Source organism: Theobroma cacao, chromosome 7, assembly GCF_053813885.1.
Source record: "Theobroma cacao isolate CCN51 chromosome 7, ASM5381388v1, whole genome shotgun sequence".
Taxonomy (NCBI): domain Eukaryota; kingdom Viridiplantae; phylum Streptophyta; class Magnoliopsida; order Malvales; family Malvaceae; genus Theobroma; species Theobroma cacao.
This window is the reverse complement of record NC_142645.1, coordinates 11360042-11371961: the sequence shown is the minus strand read 5'-3', so window position 1 is coordinate 11371961 and position 11920 is coordinate 11360042. Positions and strand designations below refer to the sequence as shown.

Genomic DNA, 11920 nt, shown 5'->3' with positions numbered 1-11920 from the left:
TTTGATTAAACTGATTAACATCAATTGAAGTAAAATGTTCGAATTTAACTTGAGCATGAGTTAGACTCTAATTAAAACTTAAATAAAATTTAAAAAAAATGTGAATATATTTATATTATATGTACTGCCACTAATCCAGTACAGCAATGTGACCAAATAGTATGCCTATTTACAAAGTCTACCAACAATGCATCCTGGACAAGATATTTCGGTTTAATGAATTGATGCTTGTAAATCACAACACCAATCTGATCAAGGGGATGGAAACAGAGTAAATGGCAGCAAACTATATTGGAAGCAATGTCAACTTACTTTACTTAAAAACCATAAGAAAGTTAGAACATACATAATAGTTATATTAAGAAATAAAAAGAAAATCTTGTTTGGCCGTCAACAAGTGACAAGAAATCCTCTCTCGTTTATTATTATCTTTATTCTTTCTTATTTTTTCCATTTGGCTGGAATCATACTCAAACAGTTCCCCCTATCCTTTGCCTAATTATCAGAACTTATATTGAAGAGAATATGAAATTTTTTAAGGCAACATACAATGCCTTAGCTTTGGAGGGATCGGCAAGCTCAAACCCATGGAAACCCCCTTCAACAAAACGACTTACCACTCGAATTTCCTTCTTCTTTATCATCTTCACCAACTCAATTTGACGGTCTATCAATTGGTCCCCATCGCACCCGGTGACAAATACCCTCCATCCTAGCCTCTTGATCTTCTCCAAAGCTGTAGATCCATGGGCTACTGTTGGATTGCAAAACTCATGGTCACGGTTAGCGCCAATAGGCAAGGACAACTCCCACATCAAGTCGCTATCGCATGGAGAAAATATGGAATCATTAATTGACCTGAACTCTGATTCAGTCCTTTCAACCCCACCAAAGAAAGGTTGGTGCAATATTAGCCCTTGGATCTTCAACGGCGACAGACTGTCAACTTGTTCAGCTGCGCGTAGTCCTAGATGATATGCAATGTTCCCACCTGCACTACCACCCATCAAGAAAATCTGGGAGAAATCAGCATAATTTTCCAACCAATTGTCATGGCTGGTTTTGATCCAGGACAAGGCTTCCATGGCATCATCGTATGCCGCTGGCAACCGATGCTCTGGAGCCAGGCGGTAGCTAGCTGATACGACGATAACAGAGAGTTCACTAGCCATATTGGAACAAAATTCATGAGACATGGTTTCATCTGGACTGAAAAGAATGAACCCTCCACCATGGAAGTGCACCAAAACCGGCAGCTTCTTAGCGGATGTGGAACTGTGATCGAGGGCTTGCTTGGGTAGGAAAATTCGAGCCCAAGTATTGTTTGAGTAGTTGATGGGGATGTCCCTACAGAGAACTGCTGTGGAGTTATCGGAAGATTCTGGTTTGGCTGGAGTTCTACCAAAAATGTTAAGGCGAGTTAGCGTTCCATCGGGGTTAAGGGTGATTTGAAGGCGTTTGAATGGATCAGAGATGGAACTGGAAGGGATGGTCTGCGTTGACATTGTACTCAGTAATTCTGTTGGAACTCCTCAGCTTTATTGTAGTATTTATGGTAGTAGAGTTCTCTGAGAAGGCTTGGATTGGGCCAATTGACGTTCTCGGTGAGGTTTCATGTGTGGCTTACGTTTCAAGAAAAGAAAAAGGGGTTTGTGATGTGTAAATGAAGAAATAATCATTTAATTATACCTAACTTTGGTGAATTGATGGAAATAAAAGGTCATCAGCTACATAGATCACAGGTTCAAGTGTTTCTATTATCCGATGAAGTCAAATTGAAGAAAACTTATACTACAATAATATAGAAAAGAAAATATTTTCCACTGGTACAGAATCTTATTTGATAACAAAATGTAATAGTTTCAACACATTTAGACATATATCTTAATATATATATATATATATATATATATATATATATATTATATTTGTTATTTGAAAATGAAATTAAATCATATTATATGATTTAGATTTACATCTCCGGATAAGGTACACATATGTTATGTTATATGATATGATCTGATTTTATTTTATTTTATTTATAATATTTTTTAATTAAATTAATTATCACGTTGTGCATGTTATGTCATAATAATTGAGAAGTACATGTATAGATAATGGTCAACAACTTTTAAATTAGTAAGGGTGCAAAAAAATTGATTTTCTTTTTCATTGGGACAAGGTTATTTAAGCCTGTAATTATAGGTATCTCAATTATATCGACAACAATAATTACGATGATTTTTAATTATAATTAAGATTATTTTAATGGTTAAAAACCAAGTATTTCTTGTCATTCAGCATGCTCATAACACTCCCTATATCAAACACTTTGATATTTTGGCAGACATTCTTAGATCAAACACTATATTATTTCTTACAAAAAAACTTATCAAAATAATAAATATGTATTGAAAAACGTGTAATAACCAAGTATTTCTTATGATTTTATAAATATATAAGTTGCACCAGCATCAAATACTTTGTTATTAATAAGAAAAACTTATCAAAATAGATGCTTTGCATTGAAAAACGTAAAATATATGCTTTTATTTTGTCAAAACATTTCTTCCTTGTAAATTTATATATTTATAGGTTCATCCCATAAGAAAGACTTTGTTTTTATAACAAAAAACCTGTCAATGTAAAACGTTTACTTTGAAAACGATGTAATAGATTTTTTTTTTTTGGCACTAAATCAAGTGCTTCTTATAAGTTTTCAAGAATATAAGTTCCACCAGCATCAAACACTTTGCAATTTTTGCTAAGAAAAAACTATCAAAACAAAAAGTTTGCATTTGAAAGCATATAATAGATACTTTTCCTTCACACAACCAAGTATTCCTTGTCATTTTACATGTAAATAAGTTCTTCCCACATTTAACACCTTGTTATTTTTGTGAAAAATCTATCAAAATAATAAGTTTGTATTGGAAATTGCAATAGATGGTTTTCCTTCCCACAGGACCAAGTATTCATTTTGATTTTACATGTTTTTAAGTACCCCCACAGCAAATATTTTGATATTTTCACGAAAAATTTATCAAACAGAAAGTTTACATTCAGAAATGTAAAATATATGATTTTCCTTTACACAAAACCACATCTTCCTTATGGCTTTACATGGCTGTAAGTTCATGCCACAAAAAACAATTTCTCATTATTACAGAATAACAATTGATATAGCAAGTTTGCATTGGGATTTATGAAGTAGTTGCTTTCCTTTCACACAAATCCACTTATTTCTTGGGGGTATTACATGGTTATAATTTTGTCCCGCAAGAAAAACTTCGTTATTATAAAAAAAAAAAACTTATCGAAATAGAAAATTTGCTTGAAAAATAAGATATAGATGCTTTTATTTTGCACGAAACCAAATCTTCATTTGATTTTACGTGTTTGTAGATTCATCCACAACAAACACTTTGTTATTGTCGCATAAAACCTATCAACATCGAAGATTCGTATTGAGAAACACGAAATCTATGCCTTCTGATGGCATAAAATCACCTACTTACTGTGGTTTTACATATTTATGAGCTCATCTCACAGCAAACACTTGGTTACTCTTACAAAAACCTACCAAAAGAGTATGTGTGCATTGCAAACAATCTATTAGATGCTTTTCTTCTCATAAAAACAAGTATACCTTGTGATTTTTCATGTTTATAAGCCCTTTGTGCATCAAGCACTAAGTTATTTAAGTAGAAACCTATTGTTGCTACGTGCAAGTCCAATAACCCATCCGCCTCAACAAGAAAGCGTGGGAGTCACCACTAATCTTTTTATAAGGTGTGATTGATCATTTATTAAATTCATTCTACATAACATGGTCCTAAATTGATTTTAGATTCGTTTAAAGAACAAAAACTTGGTCTACGAATTTTGAAATTGGGTTTGAAAGTATGGTTACGCATGAGGAAAGATTAACACCTCATGACGCTCGTTTTACAAACAATATCATTTAATCATATGTTATCTTATTTTAACCTTAATTTTTAATTTTATTCTTATATTTTCTTAATCATTATTCATTATTTTATTTTTAATTTTATTCATGACCTAAAGTCCTTTATTCGGTTCATTTGTATGATTTACACGTGTTGCAAATATGAAATGTAGGGTATAAATCTCAATAAATATCAAATGAACACAATTTATTGAGAATATCTCCCGAATCTACCCATTATACTGGTGGGACCTAGAATACTCTCTCACCTAAGGATTTACTCAAGAAAACTCGTTTTCGTAAGCTTATCAAAAAATCCTATTATCAAGATAAACATTTGCGAATAGAAACGTTTTCATGTAATGCAAACCTTAATACAAGTAAAAACTTCTTATTAAGAACATTCTCTGATCCCTCCATCATACTGGTGGAACCCAAAAATATTCTTTCACCTAGAGAATTTTTCAAGGGAACTCGCCTTTCGCAAGCTTTTTCGAAAAGTCCTATCATGGGGGCCTCAACTCGTGTACAAAATATATTTAAATGGATGCAAGGACAAATAAACAACGTGATCGTGACATGTAATAGCTTTCAATATTTATCATCTTTTACATTATATATCTAGGATTGTTATTATTATTTTTCATTTTTTAATATCTTTTATTAATATTTAAAAAACATTTTGTTTGAATTAAGATATTGAAACTCAAAATTAAAACCTTCTCACAATACTGTTAGAGTTCAAATCAAATCTCCCACCTAAGAAAATTAACCCGAGATTACAACTTCTCACGGCTCGAGTAAAAATTCCCTCTTTGATATAATCCAAATAATATATTTTGTATTATCAAATACTTCATTATTTCTTAGAATAATAAATATTCTATATTTTATTTTATTTTTTATTTGTTTCTTTTAGATATAAATGTTCTATGTTTCTATTCTAAGCTAACAATTTCCTATATTTTCATGTTACTAATTTAATGTAATACTTGGATGAAAAATATTGAGACTTAAAAAATTAAAGCCCTCTCATCATACTAATAGAGCTTTAGTTAAATCTCTTACCTAAAAAAATTAATCTGTGATAGTATAGTGACTTCATGCATCCTAGGTAAAAATTTTATCATCAATATAACCCAAATAATATATTTCCTATGTTATTGTATTTCCTTTATGCATAAAAATCCTATTTTTTTTCTAATTATGAATATTCTATAATTCAATTTCTAAGCTAATAATATTTTATTTTCTATTAACTAATTTAAAGTATCCTTCACTGTTATTATTATTACTAAATTTTTTATATATTAATACCCATAACATTACTTATGAATATATATAAATATATATTGAGTTTCACAATTGCTGAAAGGAAAAATTTTTTTAGGATTTTATTTTCTCTATTTTTTTTTTTTTTTGAGATCTCTTTTTATAAGCAAAGGTACTATTGGCAGTTGTATGCTGCCAATGGCAACATTTTTGGGTTTGGCAGTTTGACTTTTTGGCAGTTTAACTTTTAAAATTGACTTGAATTCTTCACCATTTGAGGGAGGGGGATAAGAGAGGTAAATTCTAAAAAAAAAAAAAGACGTAGCTAAAATTGGCAAACATTAAGAGAAAGAAGAGCCGATCCAACTTGGAAAAGGAAAAGATTGATTACGTGCCAGTTTAGCCTTAGTTGGCTACCACGGCAGTTATTTCCAATTTCCCCCTATTTGGAAAAAGAAAATTATTTATTATATTTTGTTTATTTGTTTTTGATAATTTTTTTAGTTTTGGACTTGCTAGCCTTATGGTCTTAGAAGCCCATTGGGAAACTATGAAAACTTTTTGTGGGCTTTCAAGACATAGAGATGCCCAACAGAAAATTAAGCCCAATAACATTTCTTAAAAAGAAAAATCAAAATAAAAATGAAAGTAAGAATTAAAATCACAAAAATCATAAAAAAAAAATGGCATCTACACCTATCATGAAATACCCCATACTTTGATATGGTGATAAATAAAGTTGATTGAATGCAAATTGAGGTCAATTAAAATGTTTAAAAGTGATAAAAGACGAAAGGAGTAGTTTAGGATAAAATATTCTGAAAGTGAGGCATAATAAGGTATTTCGGGTACCAAGGAGACAAGATAAAATTTTTAGAATAAAATAATATTTTATTAATGAAACAATATTAAAATATTAATATTTAGCCGGATATCGAAATCAATCAAGAAGAAGGATCATATGGTTGATCCAAGTGGGGGAGAAGATGACAAGCCCGACTTTATAAAAAAATATTTGTCATGACATACATGTGATGGATAGCATGTTTGCATACTAAGAGAGTCCCAAAAAATTTACAAAAGTCGGTATTGTACCTAGACGTACAACAAAGTTGATTTAAGCCTCGAAATAGATCAAATAGAGAATTTACGATGAAATTAAGAATTTTAAAGTCCCAGAATGGTTTAATATAGTGATTCGGAGTTCGATGATCAATTTAGAGTCAAACCGAAATTTTCGCTATCCAATGGCAAAATTGTCATTTGCCACCTAGGGACAAAATGAAAATTTTAGAAAAGATTTTTTTGGCCCCATTTGACTTATTGGAGTATAATTTGACTTATTGGAGTAAGATTTGAGGTTTAGAAGTGAAAATTTTTAATTTCGGTATAATTTGGAGAAAAAGGGTAAAATGGTAATTTTACCACCCCATGGGCAAAATTGTAATTTTCCACCACCAGGACATTTTTTCAGCACATGGTCTTCCTTTATCCTCATTTTGACCATTGACTAATTGTGTGGTGGAGATAAAAAGGATTAAAATTTTAAAATTTTAAAAACGGGCCAATGACATGATGCCATGTGTCATACTTTTATTATTTTATTATTTTTTTATAAAAAGGCATAAAATCAGCCCATCTTCCACCCCATGGCCGGCCAAACCAGCAAGAAGAGAGAGAAAACAAAAACAAAACCCTAGAGAGAGAAAATCAAAGAAAAAATGAAGAAATCAAGGAAACAAGCTAGGTAAGTTAGAATTTCTTTAGTTCTCCTTGATACCTAGCTTACCCATGCTTTTGTTCTTGATTTTCATGGTTGAATATTGAGTTATTATGATGAATTCAATTCTGAAAAATGGGTTATGTCACGACCCGAAACTCTCATCGAGCCAGTGACAACCGCCGCGACGTCCCGATAGACACTCATTACCCCGAATGCCGGTCGAAACCCCGCAAGGCTTAGCATCAGCTTCCGCATCTCCCCAGTGAGCGACAGTTATTAAATCTCACATTTCAAAAAAATCATAAGTCATTTCCAAATCAAAACAATAAAATATTACTTTCTAGCTCACAGGGGCATTTTCGTCATTTTTCTTCGAAAATACCGAAACTCTCCAAAAACATGGTGTAAAAGCTAAATATATTCATACATACATTAAATCAAATAACTGAAGAATAAAATTACTTTTATAGTGACACGTGGTGTCACGACCCTGAACTTCCATCGAGCCCGTGACAACCGCCGCGACGTCTCGATCGACATTCATTACCCGGAATGTCAACCGAAACCCCGCAAGGCTTTAATATCAGCTTTTCATTTCCCCTGTGGGTAACTGTTTCCAAATACCACATTCTAAAAGATTTTAAACTGTTTCCAACTTAAACAAATAAAATAATAATTTTCGTCTCACAGGGGTATTTTGGTCATTTACCCCAAAAATCTCAAAATCATCTAAAAATATAGTATGTAAGTGGAAAACACATGTTTCATAATCAAAAAAAAATTTGGATGTCTAAAACATTCGTTTAAAATGGAATTATGACTGTTATAATAAAATAAAAATATTAAATAAAATATTTAATTTTCACATAAAACGATATTTTAAGAACACTGCATAAATAATTTTTATAACGTAAAAGCAAAATAAATTCTTACATACCGTAATACAGATAACCAAAGTATAGAATTTAATTTACAATGACACATGAGCCCACGAATGACCAAAAATATCAAAAGAAATGAACCTACAGTCTTTGGATGTGGCAAGTTCAACTGTAATCCTCGCCGATATCAGTTATCTACAATCTATTCTGAGCCTGAAATGGGTGAAAAGGAGGGTGGTGAGATTATAAAATCCCAGTGAGTAACAAACATCACTCAAAATATTTAAAGTCGAGTAAAAGGAGACTATTAAAACATTTCATCAAATTGTAATTTATCATCTTTCAACTTATTTCAACAAAATGAAATCAATTTATTTAAAGCAAGTAATCAGTATGGCTTATGAATTTCTTAAAAAGCTTGGCTCATGCCAAAAATTATTATCATACTCAGTTATCTGGGATACCTTGGCCGAGGGCTATCCCAACTGAGTCCGCCAAGACTATTAGAAAGTCATGTTTTTATTTTGAAAACATAGTCATTCATTGGCGTTGGCCGAGTTCCCCTTCACGTGGTGGTTTGGCGTGAAGTGAACTTTAAAGTTATACCTCGGGAGTTACCCTACTCGCCTCTCCAACCGAGGTAAAAATATAACAGGATTCTGTGCCCCTCTAATAGGTTAGTCCACAGAACCCAGCCCACTGCAGCAGGTCAAACCCACCATACAATAAAATTTTGACAGCATGACAGGGTTAATATATTACTACCCAGCCTACAAGGGTAAAATAAAGCAATTCATACAATTCATAAAAAACACAGCCCAGCCAGTCATGCCAATACAATAACATAAGCCATTAATTCAATTTTAAATTTACAACATATCAGTGGTCTCCAATTATTCTATTTTCAAAATCGTTATTTCGTTTCAAGACAATTTATAAAATATTTTCATTTGAACTCATTTTGTTTACAAAACATAAAAATTTACCATTTGAACTCATTTTCATAAAATTCACCAAAATCGAATAAAAACATACTTTAGATAATTAAAATAATGGTAAGGTTACTCACCGTGTCTAGAGTGGGAATTTTCAAAATACTCATACTACTGGTCCTCGAGTGCCATTCCCTTACCTTTATCGGAGGACTCACCACCTTGACACAGTACAAAATCGAGAAATTCACCACATTGATACTAAATTGAAATTAAACTAATTTAGACTACTAATGCTTGATATGGAATGCAAAAATGTCTAAATTTTTGCCTAAACGCAGCGTTAGCCTATTTCGATCTTTTACCCGATAAATCGATATACGTGTCCGTTTAAACTCCAAATTAATTTTTTTCATTTTCTATACCTCAATTGCACCCAAATTGACTTAATGTCCCTCAGTGTGGTGCAAATTATCAGTCCCCGATAGTAAATTACGAAAATATCCCTAATGGGTAAAAATTTGTATTTTTGCTCCGAAAATTTCCATTATTTTTCTAGGCTCATAATTCATCATTATTCATCATAATTCCTCAAATAAACATCAAGATCAGCAGCCAATATTCCCCTAGAAAATTCGGCATAATGGGTTCCAATGGGAGAAAATTATATCTCTAGCTTTTTTTTGCTATATTTCAATATAACTTAACTAAAATCACTTAATTCAATTAAAATCAACCAAAAATCAAGCTCAAAACTCATCCATGGAGGTTTGGCCAGCATGGGTGTCCATACCCACTTTCTAATTTTGCATGAAAATGAGAAAAAAAATGCATGGGTAGTGAAAATCCCAAGGAAAATCAATGAAATTTACCTTTTCAATGCTTGATTTCTTGATTTCTCTTGATTTTCCCCAAATTTTCAGGTAGGGTTCTTATTTGTTTTTTTCCCCCTTTTCTCCCCTGGTTTGGACAGCTGAAGAAGATGAGAATTCTGGAATTTTTACTTTTTTAAAGGCTAAAATAATATAATATTATTTTATTTATTTTTTTAATGTTTTATTAATTCCTTAAATTCTAGCCATCCATTTGTTTCCAAATTTTCACCATACACTTATCCCACATATCCATAGCTTAGATAAAATTCTCAGACTTATCCAAAGTCTTGGTGGAGTAATTTTTGAAATTTACACTTTTTACCCCGTAAAAATCAAAAATTACATTTTTGCCTCAAAAACTGAAAAATTGCCCATAGACATATTTTTCATCCCTTATACTCATACCATTCTCCAATTTGTCAAATTTGATCTAAATTCTCTCAAAATCTCAAATTTTGTCCGCGAGTGGCAAAATTACGATTTTACCCCTATACTCTAGAAATCACTGGAATTAAACTTTTTCACTGCCAAACCCTCAAATTATACTCCAATAAGTCAAATGGGGCCAAAAAAAAAATTCTTTTCTAAAAATTCCCATTGTGTCCCTAGGTGGCAAATGACCATTTTGCCCCTAGATAGTAAAAATTTCGGTTTGACTCCAAATTGATCATCGAACTCCAAATCACCATATTAAACCATTCTGGAACTTTAATATTCTTAATTTCATTTTAAATTCTCTATTTGATCTAGTTCGAGACTTAAATTAACTTAATTGTACCATTTGGTACATTGTCGTCTTTAACTATTTTTCTTACGGGGCTTTCCAAGTATGCAAGCATATTGTCAATCATATGAATGACATGGAAAGTATTTTATAAGGTCGGGCTTGACACGTGGGCCCCCAACTGACTAAAAAGATGTAAGGCTACGAACCCTTACTTTCTAAGATGCAACTCCGAGATTAATTTTCATTTTAATCAACTATCAACAAATTGTCCTGAGCCTGAAAAATGTATAGGAAGAAGGGGTGAGATTATAAAATCCCAGTGAGTAGATAGACATCATCAAAATAATTTAAAGCCGAGTAATAGGAGACAATTAAAATAATTCATCCCAACCCATATAAATAATTGGATTTCATCCAATTACTCAACATGACTTATGCACTTTTCAAAAACTTAGCCCTTGCCAAAAATCCATTCTCGGGGATACCCTGAGAAGGCATCTTACCGAGACCGCCAAGGCTGTTTATTGTCACACACACAAACACATTTCACCTCTGACAACACAGTCGTTCCTTGGCGTTGGCTGAGTCCCAATTTCACGTGGTGACCAGTGTGAAGTGTACTCAAATCCTACCTCGGGAGTTATCCTACGCGCCTCTCCAATCGAGGTAAGCTCAATAATTGAGAACCGTGCCCCTCTAATTAGGCTGGCCCACGGAACCCCAGTCACTGCAGTGCCCACTTTATAATCCACCAACCAATAAAATCACAATAGTATGACATGGCTCACTTAACACATTCAAGGCAAATCAAAGTAGTTCACATATTCTTTAAATCATAAAAATAACTAGTCATACCCATATTTATCATAAGCCATTTAATGTAAAATCATGGATAAACAACACAATCATAGTATAGGTCTCCAATTACTCTATTTTTGAAATCATTATTAAATTTTTAAAAATTTTATAAAATTATTTTATAAAATCTCATTTTCTCATAAAACACAATAATTTTCCAATTAAACCATTTTTCTATAAAATCACACAATTAAATAAATCTACTCTAGATAATTAAGACGATAGTAAGTTTACTCACTGTTCTAGGAGTCGATATACTCCTATTTTCAGTCCGCGGGTACAGTCTTTTACCCGTATCTAATGGCTCACCACCTAGCCATAATCCATGGCACATATTTCAATTAAATTGTGTCTAACAGTCATAAGCTATTTCAGGCTCGATATATATGCATGATATGAAATGAAAAATGCATAGGTAGCCATCTAGACCCGGTATTGACCTAAGTCGATTTTTCATCCAATAAATTGGCCAATGCGTCCAATTTCACTCCAACTTGCTCCATTTCTTTTCCAATCCCTCAATTCACCAAGCACAACTAATTAACACACAATTAGGCAAATTTATCTTCACTTTTCTTCTTGGAACTTTCGGCCATTGAAGGTTCATGGGGAAAATGGATTCTTTTCTTGTTGTTTTGTTTCTAAACATGTTTAACTAACTCTAAAAGGTTGCACCAGGAAATAAGAATATCAAAGAGATATC

At 32.3% G+C, this 11920-nt stretch overlaps 1 pseudogene; it reads right to left on the bottom strand.

Annotated features, from left to right (window-relative positions):
* Positions 1 to 291: 291 nt before the first annotated feature.
* LOC18594603 (carboxylesterase 20 pseudogene) lies at positions 292 to 1622 on the bottom strand (annotated as a pseudogene).
* Between the last annotated feature and the right edge of the window lie 10298 nt (positions 1623 to 11920).